General features: G+C 38.7%; 1 protein-coding gene across 6 annotated transcripts in view; it reads right to left on the minus strand.

The window, feature by feature from the left end:
* DLG2 (discs, large homolog 2 (Drosophila)) overlaps positions 1-15,437 on the minus strand; it is a 916,021-nt gene that overhangs the window by 227,174 nt on the left and 673,410 nt on the right. Inside the window, exon 1 of one of the 6 annotated variants that reach the window (XM_011996432.1) lies at positions 9,710-9,977. The exons of the other annotated variants lie outside the window; for them this stretch is intronic. The gene's annotated coding sequence lies outside the window, so the exon portion shown is untranslated. Of the gene's footprint in view, positions 1-9,709; positions 9,978-15,437 lie in introns of those variants that run through there. 6 annotated transcript variants of the gene reach the window in all.

The following is a 15,437-nucleotide window of genomic DNA, read 5'->3' on the forward strand; positions in this document are numbered from 1 at the left end:
GACCTCAGGTGATCTGCCTGCCTTGGCCTCCCAAAGTGCTGGGATTACAGGTGTGAGCCACCGTGCCCAGCCTCCTTGATTTTCTTAAACATGCAAACTCTGTGAGCATACTTACTTATTTTGGGAACATTGCTCAGTATACTAACAATACTCTTCTCTATAAATCTAGTAAATTCCTGTATCATCTTCTAGCTTAGCTTCAGAAATTCTTCCCCACTTTTCTCTCATGTTGTCTCCCTCCTCCTTTGAAGAATGTATCAGCTGGCATTTATCAACCAGTATTTTTGGTGTGTTTGCGTTGAGGCATCATGTGAGATGCTAGGCATGTAGGGATGAATGAAATCAAATCCCTGCCTTCAAGAAACTCTCAGGCCGGGTGTGGTGGCTCACACCTGTAATCCCAGCACCTTGGGAGGCCAAGGCGGGTGCACACGAGGTTAGGAGTGCGAGACCAGCTTGACCAACATGGTGAAACCCGTCTCTACTAAAAATACAAAAAAAATTAGTCAGGTGTGGTGGCACACACCTGTAATCCCAGTTACTTGGGAGGCTGAGGCAGGAGAATCGCTTGAACCCAGGAGGTGGAGGTTGCAGTGAGCTGCGCACCACTGCACTCCAGCCTGGGCGACAGAGCAAGACTCCGTCAAAAAAACAAAACAAAACAAAACAAAACAAATCTCTCTGTGAGGTATTTTAGTAAGAAATGAGGCAATGCCTATGATGCCTATGTTTTGGCCTAAAAACATATATTTTTCCAAATAATTTTTAGTCATGACAAACATATGCTCATTGTTGTGCAAGGCATAACTGGAGAGTTTTCAAAAAAAGGGATATTTGCCATGGAATCATTAATAGGCTTCTTCTTTCAGTTTCCATTTAAAGATGGAAAGCAACACTTTGTCAATAGGCTAATCATTTTGACTGTGTGTTTTATTGCTTTTTCTAATGTCCTATGTTATGAAAAGGTCATGAGAAGACTAATGTTGGAAGATCAGATTATCACATTATAATGCGTTTAGCTAGTACCCTATGGCTCACATTTTACTCTTTATGCTGCTAGTGGGGCAACTGAAGCAAGCAAGACAATAATGAATTATCCTGTAATATTTTAAAATGATGTTGTTGATGGTGGAAGACCCACTAGCACTTTTTTATTCAATTAAGGGGCTGCCAGTATTTCCTTGGGTTTGTTATTGGCCTATACAAGTAGAAAGATACATCTTCCTATTCAAGCACCTAATACAGTGTCTTGCACATTGCGGGAAATGGTGGGTATCACATGTGCTGTCCTGCTACTTTCCAACTATGTGACCAAGTATTATTTTCTCCTCTATTTTTATAGTGCTACTGTGAGAAGTAAATGAGATAACATGTATTCAGTGCTTTGCACACAGCAGCAGTAAACAAACAGAGAATTTTGTTATTATTTGTTAAGTAAATGAATTTTTAAAATTGTACATTCTGCCATTGTCTTTTACTCCTTTACCTCTGCCCTATCCAAATCCCTGACCTGTCTTTCCAGACAACCTCAAATATCTCCTTTACCCACTTTTTAAGAATGCATAAAGGGCCGTCTTAAACATCTTAATACTTAGTTACACATTGTTCCTGTGTCTAAATGTTATTCTCCCTAATTGTAGCCATAAGTTCTTTAAAAATAAGATGAGTGTTACATAGAAGTGATGTCAAAATATTTATAGCTAGCTGTGCCAGGTATTAATGCTTTAGTTGTTCAAGCATGGAGATGTGTGAGAGTCCTAGGGAAGGGATTCGGGGGTTCCAGTTTGAAGCAGCTTGGAGAGGAGCACTCAAAGAGCCCAGGGTAGAAGCTATTTACTAACAAGGAAATATTTCAATATTTTAAGAAGCAGAAGCACTGCCTGCAGCCGGAATATTAGCGCTGGGATTTTTGATACTTCTTTGGCATCCTCTATTTGTCAGGAACTCAACACATTTACTGATAAGGTAAGAAATTCATCCAAGGAACAGTTTCTCTATTTGTACAAGGAAGCTACAAAACAAGACAAAGAAGATTATATCTGGTTTGTGCTATGGGGAAGTGAAGTTATGCCATGGTAATAATGGTACCTTTTAATGCTTATGTGACATATGTGCTTTTAAATAAACATTATCTGTCACCCTTCCACTATTTTTAGTTGCTTCTTTCTCTGCACTGGAGAACTGTCTAATCTGAAGAGGAAGAAGCCAGTGCCCTGGAAGCATTTCCTACCTGGTCACTGCACCCTTCTCTTACTCAAGCATGTTTTCTGAGTTAAAACAGAAGTCTTGGGCTCTTCACTGACACAGCTGGGCTGGGAGCACTTACCCATGCCTGGATACAGATTTTCTGAACAGATTTTATACACCAGAAGCAAGGGGCAAGAGGAAATATACTTTGATTCTGTTTATTGCTATTATTTTCTGTTCTTTGGAATGAAGCTAGATAGACAAATGAATATTTTAGGAGCATACCCACCAGGTAGGTGGACTGACAGCACTGAGACAAGTTTCATGAGTGAAATAAGAATGTTTAATCATTGCATTTGGATGACAGAAAATTGTGAACTGTATGAGCATGCTTGTGATAGAAAGTAAATAATGGTTTTGTCACTTCCTCTTCTATGCTGTAAAAGTGGAAAAACAATCCAAAGTGTAGTTAATTAAATTTGGAGTCAGGAATTTTAGTGGAAAACTATTACCAAGCCCATTAAGTACAATCTTAATGAAGGAAGTATTCTACTTCCTCAGTGGAAAGAAATGATGATTACTGCCAAAGGCTGAAGAACTTATGAATTACATAAACTTTGAATTATCCAGAAATCAGAGTGAAGTCTCATTTTTCTTTGAAGCATTGACATTTTGTTGAGAAATTTTTACTTTATGTCTCATTTCCAAAGTGACATAGCAAACACACGTACCAAAATATATTCTTATTTGTCTTATCATATTTTTTAGCATCACAAACATCATGATATCAAAATCCAAATACACTTGTGTTATTGTATAAGTCATTAATCTTCTCTGAGCAGGTTTAATTAGAAGTAAAAAGGAGAAGAAGAAGATGATGATTTTGTTCAAAATACTATAATTCTTGAGTCTGGTAACATACATTTTAAAGTTCACATTGATTGACTCCAGATCTGTATCCACATTGTAAAGAATCAGAACATTTGACTGTGGTTTAGCTTAGAACTCAATGGTCATTATTTAACAACAAATTTTGGTGAGACTGATACTCTAGGTTTTCTGTTCGTTATTCTACTGGGCACATGGCTTCTGGCTGTCTGGTGATTTCTGCAGTAGTGCCAATGTAAAGATAGGCAGTGAGTTAAACAATTACTTCATTAGCTTTTGTGGCAAAGAGCATTTTTCTCTACCTCAAAGCCTTTCCTTCTTTCTTCTCCCCTAGCAAACTCCTACTCTTCCTGGAAACCAGTTTAGGGACATGCACCATCAAATGTTTCGCCTTCATTCCATTATGTTATGTACTAACTCTAGTAGACATTTGTACATTATGTATTGTACATTTCACAAGTTATAGATGGCTGCTGGATTCTTTTCCAGCATCCTACCCCACCACCATCCCATCCTAACAGCAACAGCTGCCAAATTTCAGTTAAGGACTCATAATGTCCTGGGGAGACTGTCTTTATCCTATTTAAGCTTTAGAATGGGGCTGGAGATTTGGTCTCATGTTCAGGGGTGGATAGAAGCCAGTCTCTTCAAAGTGAATTCTAGCAATCATTGTCAGGATCTCTTTCTAGCCGGATGTGACTATGAAAACAAGTTGTCTAGGAGCCACTGGCAACTGTCCTGAGGCCATGAGGGCAATTAGTCTTGGTATGAAGCTAACACAAAGACAGGCAGTGTGGCAGGACCAAAAGGGATTTCTTGACAACATTGTGAGCTGAGCTACAGGATCAGACCTCTTGAAGCTGACTTTACTGATGTACTTTTAAGTTACAATCACCAATGTGAGTATATATTCCCTTTGTTGAGCAAGTCAGTTTGAGTCATCAGTTTAACGCTGTATTTTCAGATTGGGTGAGCACTTAATGTAGGCATACTATGTGTTAAGTATTTACTGTGCCAGATACTTCATATGGATGAGAGCATAGCTTATACCGGGAAATAAAGTTATCTCATTTACATCTTCCCAACCGCCTTGTGAGACAGGAATTGCTATACCTGCTTTATAGTGAAGGAAAGCAAGGTTGCAAGGTTTAATAGTGGGGAACACTTCCAACAATGCATTCTGCCTTTCCTCCTAGAAAACTACTTTGTTTTGCAAGCTTGACACTACTTACAATGGAAAGCAGCCTTATCTGTTACTGTCATGGCTGAGAAGGAATCACATTTGCAACTATGGGCTCATTTATCCATGTCACTTGGATTATAAATTCCTTGAGTTCAGGGATTAAAGTATTTCATCTTTGTTATCTCATCACCCAGCAGAACACTTGGCACATGGTCCATGCTTAATAAATAACTAATAATAGACAAATGAACTAGAAAACAACCTAACAAAGCAAGATAATCTGGATTATTCTGACCAGAACACATGGCTTTCCCAAGTATTTTGCATTTTAGTTTTTTATATTTGGCTTGACTCTTTCAGAGTTAGATGTTCACAATATACTAACAGCTATTTTCTCCTCTAATTTCCTAAAAGTGTGTTTTCCCTTTTCTTATAATTATGTGAATGATTCATGTTTATTAAAAGTTCAAATGATAAATAAAACATAAAGAAGAAACTAAAAATAAAATGGAGATACTACCACCAAAGGCATGCTTTGTCTTGCTTTTGTTTGTTTGTTATCTCTTTGCACCATCTCTACTACCAACTTTTCTAGGCAAAATAAATATGGCACCCATTAGTCTTCACAGAGTCATCAATTTAACCACTGTATTTTCAGATTGGGTGAACACTTAATGTAGGCATACTATGTGTTAAGTATTTACTGTGCCAGATACTTTAATATGGATGAGAGCATAGCTAATACTGGGAAATAAAGTTATCTCATTTACATCTTCCCAACTGTCCCGTGAGACAGGAATTGCTATACTTGCTTTATAGCTAAGGAATGCAAAGTTGCAAGGTTTAATAGTTGGGAATACTTCCAACAATGCATTCTGTCTTCCCACCTAGAAAACTACTTTGTGAAAATAATACTAAAAGAAACACAAATAAAAGGAAAAAAATCATTCATGTTAATTGCATAATAGCTTTCATTTCATTAAAAAACAAAAACAAAATCCCCCAAACCTCAAAGTTCTTAATAATCACAAAGATTTGTTGCTTAGAACTCCTGGCTGTTAATTTTCCTTAGGAGTGTCTTTGTCTCCAACGTGACATAAGATGAAAAGGAACTATTGGGAGAATGATGCACTAAACAGAAGGGGCTATAGTAATGGCATAAGGCCACACAAAGTCATTGATAGCCATCTCTGCTTTGATTTGACTCTTCCTACAGGGGGAACCTCCCCTGTGCGACAGGGTTCCACTTGGATCATTCAGGCAGCCTTCTATTAGTCCTCTGCCCTAAGTGTTACAATTGCAATTTAAAACTAGAGATAAGGAAAGGACACCTGAAATTAGCTAGGGTCTCTCCAAGCAACTGTTTCCAAGTGCCCTAAAAGACACATGGCAGACAGTTTTAATCCAGCCAGTCCTAAAATTGTTTTCCAAAGTAAGGCTATGCCTCTGAACTAGAAAAGCCAGTGTCTTTTCTTGAAGCTGAGATCGTCACAGTTTCGACCATTTCCTTCTTCAAATGATTTCTTTTGGGTTAATCGAGGAAAAAAGTCAAAAGCAAAAACATACAAAATCCCCAGAAAACCAACCCACTGGAATTTTAGTTTACTACTCTGAATTATAAGTAAATGTTCTGCAACTCAAGGTAGGCTGACTCATATTTTTGGGACCCAGAACAAGAACATAAGCAGAGACTCCCGGTTCTGGGCTAGCCCTTCTTCTTTTTCATAGTTTCTTCCTGCACCACAAAAGACCTTTCATGCAGATGTGTGGACATCTCAGCTCATCAGTGCAAGCAATGATTAACAGCATCCATCCCTTGCCCTATTTCCTACCCTCATGCAAATAGAAGACTCTTGGTTTCCCCTCAGACTTGGGGGCGGGGGTTGGGGAAGCACATCATACACCTCTTGAAAGTGAGCTTAGGAATGTTTGGGGAAAAAATTATTGAGTCCTATTTACCCTGAATGTGATCCAGAAGGGGGAGAGAGCAAAATCTAAGAGAGCCCATCCTCTTGGCCTACAGCCTTCTCTAAAGCCAGAGACACAGGGAAACTTGCTCAGTTCAAAGGGTGGTACTGATTTAGGGTAACTTTCAGAGCTTGCCTTGAATTTGGTAGATTTACGACCTTTTTATGTTTCATTTTTTATACCAAATTTTATACTTCGATAAGAATAGGAGAGATGGCTCAGGAGAATGTGATCTTAACTGGTGTAGACCAAAAGTGGGAGCAAGGAAATCCCCAACTTCATTTTTAAAATATTCTCTAAACTCTGAGAGGGATTAAACATATGAGGAGAGGAATCAAAGCAGATATGGGGCCAAGATTCCAAAATGGAAGTGTGAAGAGCTGGGCAAACTCTATTGCATGCTTCCAACATGTTGGTCACCATGTGGATCCTGAAATCAGACAGGCGTGGGTTTAAATCCTAGCACTGCTATATGCCAATTTACATTAGTAGTATATTTAAACAAAATTTTCTTTATCAGTTCCTCGTTTGATAATGGAAAGCAAAATAGGATCTACCTGGTAGGGTAGTGATGAAGATTAAATAAGAAAATGCATGTAAAATCATTAGCATAGTGCCTGGGACATCATAAACTATATTTACTAGTATTGTCAGGTATTTTAATACAACGTCAGGGCTGGAATTATGGCCTAGTTGTTATTTGGCAAATAACGTACAAAGCTATGATGTGTTATTTGGCATCAGTTTATTTCCATGTTCTCTATTGGAAATAAAATGTATTCTTTAAATAATTATGTAAGGACTTTGGATACTATTCTAGGAATTAGTTAAAAGTGAACAGAAAGGTAATAACTCTGTCTTTACTAGGATTCCAAAATAAAAACAAAAACACAAAATGATCTAGTTATAAGAAGTATATCTTGTTAATTTGAAAAATTGTATAATCTTCCTGTTTACCATGCAAATTTCTTTCAAAATCAACATCTATCAAAATGAGTTAATATATTTGACAAAATACAATTTACAACAATGACTACCTTTCATTGGACATTGCTTTGTGCTAAACAGTATACTATTGGCTTTACCTATATCATCAATTTGGTTAATTCTCCTAATTTCCCCCTCCTCCATTTTACAGAGAAAGAGCGTGAGGTGCAGACAATAATACTTGGTTGGGGACACAAAACCCTTCCCCTTTCCATTTACACCTTGCTGAGCCAGGTCTTTGAACAGCACTTCTAAACCTGTCCTTTTTGCCACCTTCCCTACACTCTCAAAGGAAATTATATGTATCACGTAGGCAAAATTAACATTTGCCTCTTTAGCTTTTAATCCTGGTTTGAGAGACATGGTTTTGTGTGTATGTGCCCTGTAAGAGGGTTCTTGTCACAGTTTATATTTGTCTTGCTGTAAATTTAATTGGGGATAACTCATATTAAATTTTCTTTTGTTGCTATAAATAGAGTTTATCATGGGTTGGTGGAGAAAATGGAAAAACCACTGCCAAATGAGAAGAAGTTCAGTTTTTGAGACTGGTACATAGGTTTATTTTTCCATAAAACCACACTGAATCAAAACCCAGATACTGCTGTAAAATAAACCATGGAGTCTGGCATGTAATTTTTAAAAATTTAATGTACAGTACAGCTCAAAGTTACTTTACAACAAATACAACTACATTATTCTTGGCATTAAGATACATTAACACTTTTAGGACCCTTCAGCTATGTGACCTAAGCTTTACAAAATGTCATGGGCTGGCTGGAGCATCAAACACAGATGTTCGTTTGTATCTGTGATGATTTGCTGAATTTCCTATCTTAATCATTATTGCTCTATCCATAAGCTTTGAGCCAAACATAAGACATTTTACAGACCCCTTGTGGGGCAGCCGCTTGTGGATTAGAAACCAAGTCTCAGGTTACACACCCCTAAGTGCCAACCACAATACATCACTCCTCTGCTCTTTAAGCAGAACTTATTCAGAGAAATGGAAAATATGGAAAAGCTATTTATGGACAAAAGAAGCATGTACAAAAAAAGTGTTCCTGAAAAAATATATATTCCATATTCTAAATCTGCCAAGTTTTTGGTATATTCAGAAAGTATACTAAGAAAGGAGAAATAACTTCATTGGAAGTGTGCTGGTGCCGATAACCAAAATATTTGTGCAAAAAATAAAGCAAAGAGTAAGCTAAGTCTTTGGTGAAAAAAATGCATACTTTTTTTTCAAAGAGATGCTAAAATGAGTTGCTTTCTTTGAGGTTAAAGAGGACATTTGTTAAATCTACAGATTCTACATGTAAAGAGAAATTACAATAGTGTGCAGGTAAACACTTTGGACAAACAGTTATGGGTTTAGAAGACAGTAGCTACTTGCCAGTGAAATAAAGCGAATGTCAACAAGCCAGACACACTTGAAACATTTGAAAAAATGTCCTTGTTACTCCTCTCCATATATAATATGCCATATGACACCACAGTTAAATCTGCTATTGCAAAAAAAGTACGTCAAGCTGTTGGTTTCCATGAGATTTGGACAGAGGCAAAACAACACAGCAGAGAGTCTAAGAAGGTACAGCATTCGCTTCTCTTTCCTTCTGAAGAGGAAATGACTTCCTATAGTTAGCTGACCAGGAGTTAGTACACATCCTGCCTGAAGCTAGGACCTGGAGCAAGGACCGGCAGCACACCCAGATGAGACAGAAATGCAGCTTCAGGTAAATGTTAATGGTGACAATGAAACTAGAGAAAATAGCCAGCCACAAGTCATGCAAATACAGCAGTCATGCCTTCTGCATTTGTCCGTCCTGCGGGTACATCGTACAGCTCTTTCCATAACGATCTAGTCTTTTCTTTCACTCCCTCTCCCACATCATCAACAGGCATGCCAAATGCAAATCCCATTGGATTCTGATCCCATCCCGGCAAAACGCAGGACTACCACCATACTGAGTTTCACAATAATCGCCACAATGCCAATTATTCACAGCCCCTCAGTTCTGTTCACACAAAAGATTGCAATTTGAATCTTGCCTTGCACAGGTTCAGCTCGGTTGGAGCTGGTTACCAGGCAAACGGTCTGTTTTAAGATTTGCCGATTGCTGAGGAGAGTGAATTAGGGGGGTGGGGATGGACAAACCACCCTGTACATACCTCCTTTTGGCAGCTAAGAAAAACAATTTCGTGACAAAGAGACTTGTTCTTTTCAAAGCTCACCCAACAAATGAAACTGATAGAATGAAACCTGAGAAACTTTAGCAACCAAAGAAAGCAGCCTTCCAAGGATCAAGGTGAATAATTGATTCATCGGGTTTTCTTTCATCTTTTAAGCTATTTTGCTCGTTAAAAGGAAATTGTGGAATTTGTCAGGAGCCCAAGCACTGACACACACTTCTGACAGCAAGTGCATATTCCAAACTACGGGTAGGTTTGCCAAGCTTATTCAACAACAACGATTAGCTGCAAAGCCAGGGAACTTACCGAGCACAAAATTATTGGAACAAAGCAGGGAGGAGGCAGGAGGCACCAAAGGCAGCTTCTCCGTCTCCTTGGTGCCAGGTTCTCCTGTCTGCTGTCCGGTTCACACTTGCCTTTATAACTAAGACTCCGACAGAACTCACTAGCGGAACCTGATGAATTATAAAACAGCCCCTCCTAGATTCTCATATTTTACATCACAGGGGGTGACCATGCAGCATTCTCGCTCACTGGGTACATATATTTCCTTGTAACTCATCCTGATAAATATATCAGCCTTAGAAGCAGTGACAGTAATTGGTGTTTGGGATGTACCACTATTAACCAATAAGATGCTTTCCCACCATCAGTACTGCACCCCCATCCTCTGCTTGTGTTCCCCTACACCTTGTTAAGGTGGATCCACCCAACTCAGTGAGGGGTAGGCAAAGACAACAAAATGTGGAAAAAGCCCCTGCACCAATGCACATACAGCAAGGCGTATTACTCAGGGTTAATGCTCATAATAGTAAGGATCAACTCCTATATTTGCATAGCCTGTCACAGTCTACCAAATACTTTCACTCTCACTGCCTCTCTCAGTGACTAAAGAAGGTATCAGGAGTGCTACAGTACAGATGAGCACCAGAGATCAGAGAGGCTAAGTGACTTTGTTTGGTATTCACTGAATTTAGGGAATACAAGGAGTCCTAGAGATTAGGGAGTCCAACCTCCTTACTGTGCAGATAAGGAACCCCTGGCAAGAAAGATAAAGTGACTTGCCCAGGTCACACAAAGTGTGATTTGAGCTTGAACCCAAACCCAGGTCTTCTGATGGCAAAGTACAGTGCCTTTCTATTCTACCATGCTGCCTCTGGAGCACGAAAGCCCGGCAAATGAGAAGACTGGAAATCATAAACAGTACTGTTGACCAAAAATCATTAACGGGCTGGCTTCATGGGGAGCAGTGCCTGAGCTTTTTGTTTCCTCCCTGAAAAGGTCAGTATAACCTTTTTAGGTTCATTGAATAACAGCACTGGAAAACATGTTTTGAATAATAATAGCTAATAACTATTGAACACATTTTAGGTGCCATGTAGTATTCTAAATGCTTAGCATGTATTGACTCACTTAATCTTCAAAATGTCCCTGTGAGGTAAGTACTATCATGAGCAACGTATCTCAGAAAGAAGCTGAGATTCAGGGAGGTTAACTAATCCACGCAGGATCATACATCTGTTAAGTGGCAGAGCTCTAATGGACTCCAGGCAACTTAGTTTCACAGCCCAGACTCATATATTATCTGGCCCCAAGCAGTGTTTTACACTAAACTGCTAGAGGCAGATGAACAATGAGAGCAGATTGATTTAATATGGCCTTTAGTAGAAAAGATAAAAAGATAATAAGTTTTGGAATTCAACAGAATTGTGTTTAACTGTCTTTGCCACTAATTTACTATAACATGGATTGTTTTATCTGTAAAATGGGTATATTAAAACCTACATCACAAGACTAAATGGAGAATATCAAGAAAATAACACAATGCCTAGTTTATAGTATGTACCCCCAAATGGTTCTCATTCCTACCGTATTTCCTTTGACAAAATGAATTTCTGCCACACCTTCTCCCTAAACTACCTTTTAAGATGTGAATTTTACTGTGCTAAGGAGTCTTCTAACCTGCCAGCCAGTGAAGGGGGAAAAGTCCTAAAGAGACCTAACATCTCTCTACCAGAGATGGGCTTTCTATCAGAGAATGAAGAGCCCAGGGCTCTGTGCTGGGCTGCCGGCCCAGCTCGCTAGCTTCTCTCTGCTTTACTTCCACCATTACTCAAATAAACTCGTCAGCCCAAGAAAGCAAATTTACAGCATGTCTGCTATCCACTGTGAGACCATCTTGGCTTCTCTTACCCTTTTCAAACAAGCTCCCACCACAAAACCCATAAAAACAATGAACTTTTGCATGTAACCATACACTTACAGCCACTAAGTCACAGTGTGCCAAGCAGGAAGACAGGTATTTCTGTCTTGAACGTTCCACTGCTAACTCCTACTGTAAGTCAGTATAGCCTAGTATTCGGCCACTGGTGAGGTCTCTATCAGATGAGCGCCTCCCTATCAGAAACTGCTATCTTCAAGGTATGCAGTCAGCATTCCTTGAGAGACATCAGAAGTAACCCTCTGTGAGACAAGGCGATGCTGTCATGTTGCAGGATATGCAGGTTTAGACATGAGAGATTTTCTTAGCTCCATGTTTCCAGAAAATAACTCTGTGGCCAACTTAATTTGCTCACATACAGTCTGTTCTCTCCTTGTTTAGTTTTTCCTCTGAGCATCTTACTAGAGGGTCTGGAATATGCATGGATGAGATGCCCTCTTTCCTGACCATACTTAATAGTAGGTACTATAGGAGCAGAGGTAAGAAATATAATTGGAGCTAAGGGATGGAGGAAGACACGTTCTTCTAAACTAGTATGAAAAGTCAGATGTAAACAAAGAACAAGTGATAACTACTGCTACAAGATCAATGGTTACTTCCTGTACATCTAAAGTGGGTTATCCACATATTATCTGAAATGGCTTGGTCTAGTCTCCAAGTCTTCTCTGTGCCTTCCACCTACATTTACCCCCCAAAATACCCTCAGGAGCCATTTCTTCCCTGTCCAGTTCCCCCTGCTACCTGGCTATTCCACCATCATCCCATGAAAAATTAATATATATGAGTCATTATAACTCTTATATTGCAGCATTTCTCTGCTCCCCTGTCACAGATAATCATAATTTTATACACATTCTTTCATAATTACCACCTCAACCAACAATTACTCTCAGACATAATGAACTATGTAGAGTCTTGAAGCTATACCAATATTTTGCTTAAATTAGTGATGGTGCTAATATTTATTGAACACTTATTATGGGCTGACAATATACAAAACTTTACGCACATTTCTCATTTAACCTTGACAACAACTTTTTGAAATGGTCTGTACTATTATCTCTACTGTATAGGTGAGAAATCTGGCTAGAAAGGTTAGGTGACTTACTAACAGATGGCACAGTAGGAATAATAGCTGAGGTCTAAGACTATAGCACCTGTTCTCTTTAACTATCACATCCACTGCTTCTAAGCATTTGTGGCAACAGATAACATAAAACACTAGTGTCTGTTTTCACTTCCTCACATCCCATTCTCTCCTTTACTGACTTCAATCAGGCTTCCCACTAAAATTGTTCTTATCAAGGTAAATGAAAACATTGTCACTCACAAAATCAATATCCAGTGCACAGTCTTCAGTTTATTCAACCTCTCCCAGCATTTGGCAGAATCAATTACAATTTCCCTGAATTAATCATTGTCTCTGTTTGGTTTCCAAGACCCCCTTGGTTTTTCTCCTACCTCACTAATCTATCCTTTTAAGTCTTCTTTGCTAGGCCCTTCTCTGCTTTCTGATATTCTAAATTTGAGTGTCCCCAAGTTTGTCATTAGACTTCTTTTTTATACTCACTCCCAAGGCTAGCAGTCCAGTATCAAGACTCAAATGCCATCTGTAGATCAAACGCTACCACATGTAGATCTCCAGTCTCAGTCTGTGCTCTATGCTCCAGACTCTTATATCCAGCTGCATACCACATCTAAGCATCGCTACTTGATTGTTTAATAATAGGCTTCTCATATTTAAAATGCTCAAAACTAAACTCTTGGTTTCCTCTCCTGAATCTGCTCTACTCCCAGTATGCATCATTTAAATAAACGGCACAATCATTGACCTAGTTGCTCTGGCCAAAAATCTGGTAGTCATTCTTGACTCTGCTTTTTAACTTACACCCTATGCCTTATTCATCATCAAATCCTGTCAATTCTGTCTTCAAAATGTACCCTCAGTCTTTTTATCATCTCCACCCTCAAATCCCTAATCTATACCACTATCATTTCTCACATGGATTTCTGCAACCACCTCTTCACTGGTTTCTTTGGTTCCATTCTTGCCTTGCTGCCACCCTTCCTCCACATAGCAGCCAGCCATGTTTTTAAAACAAAAATCAGACACCAACACTCCTTGCTCAGCTCCCTTCAGCAGCTCCCCTTTCACTTGGAATTTGCTCCTTTCACTGCAACCAGTATTCCATCTGCTCAAGTGTCTCCTTGGAGGAGAAGATTTCTTTGACATCCTGTATAGAACAGCATCTTCTATTCCTCCATTTATCTCTCCCTCTTATTAGACTTCTAAAAAATTTATAGCACTTATCTCTGCTTAAACATTATATACTAAATATTATATATTAAATGTATATATGAAATATGGTATATTTATTTGTTAATTTCTTTATTTTTGCTCCTCTCCCCAACTAGAATGTAAGCTCCATGAGGCCAGGTTCCTTGTCTTTTTTGTCCTTGGTTGAATCTCCAGCACCAGAACAGGGCTTGCCAAATAATATGTACACATTAAATGAATGTTATATGTAATACGTGTTTATTAAATGAATGTATTTGAAGTCTTATCTTCACTATTTCTTGGTCCTATATCCTTACACAAATTTCTTACTGTCCCTATATTATAAATTTCTCAATTATAAATTTTTTTAAAAAACAAACAACCCTCTCTTATTTTTCTTTCTGATGTTTTATTGGTACTTTCTAATATATTCAGCCTATCCTCAATTCCAGAGGTTGGTCAATGTTATGGGTGGAAATGTGTCACCCCAAAATTCATGTGTTGAAGTCCTTGCCCCCAGTACCTCAGAATGTGAACTTATTTGGAAATAGAATTGTTGCAGATGATATTACTTAAGATGAGGTCACACTAGAATATGGTGGGACACTACTTCAATCTAGTTCAATATGGCTGATGTCCTCATAAAAAGGAAATTTGAGCACAGAGGTGCACACAGGGAGAATGTCTTGTGGAGATGGGAGTTATGCTGCCACAAACCAAGAAACTACCAGAAGGCAGGGAAGAGTCCTAGACCAGATATTTCCCTAGTGCCTTCGCAGGAAGAATGGCCAAAATAACACCTTGATTTCAGACTTCTGGTCTCCAGAATGTTGAAACAATACATTTCTCTTGTTCTAAGCCACCCAGTTTATGGTACTTTGTTACAGCAGCCTTGGGAAATGAATATAAATGAATATAGTCAGTCAGATATTATCCTCATTTAGTACAGGAGGAAATCGCAGCTGAAAAAAGTTGAGTAACCTGCCTCAGGTTTCACAGCTAGAAACTGGTAGGGCTGAGCTTTAATCCCAGATCTGTATGGCTTCAAAGTCTATGCACAGTGGCAGTGGTTCTTAGACACCGGTCCCTGGCCCTTGTTGGTCCAGAGCAGAATGAGAAAAGTAAGTAGGATGCAGTGAGTTTTCATCGAGCTAAAATGGCCTTCTTTTATTATAGAATTATTGCCTTCCTGCTATTTATTTTTTCTTCCTATTGTTTTGGTATTGTTCTTTTTACTTCTGAAACGATGGTGAGAATAAATAGTAGTTGGATTTTTTTTCATAAATTTTTGTTTTGTTTTTTAATGTCTTGCATTTTATTGACAACATAAAAAGGTGGCAATTCTGTGGCCTATAGAAGTTTGTTCTGAAATGTTTCTGGTTTATGAAACATAAAAGTCTGAAAACAAATGTTCCAATGCCGTCCCCTTTATGAAACAAGTCCTCAGCCTGGGCAACACTGTGAGGCCCCATCTATACGAAAACAAACAAACAAACAGGAAATACCAGCTGGTCATGATGGCATACATCTGAAGT

The sequence above is a fragment of the Mandrillus leucophaeus genome, unplaced genomic scaffold (genome assembly GCF_000951045.1).
Source record: "Mandrillus leucophaeus isolate KB7577 unplaced genomic scaffold, Mleu.le_1.0 Scaffold512, whole genome shotgun sequence".
Taxonomy (NCBI): Eukaryota; Metazoa; Chordata; class Mammalia; order Primates; family Cercopithecidae; genus Mandrillus; species Mandrillus leucophaeus.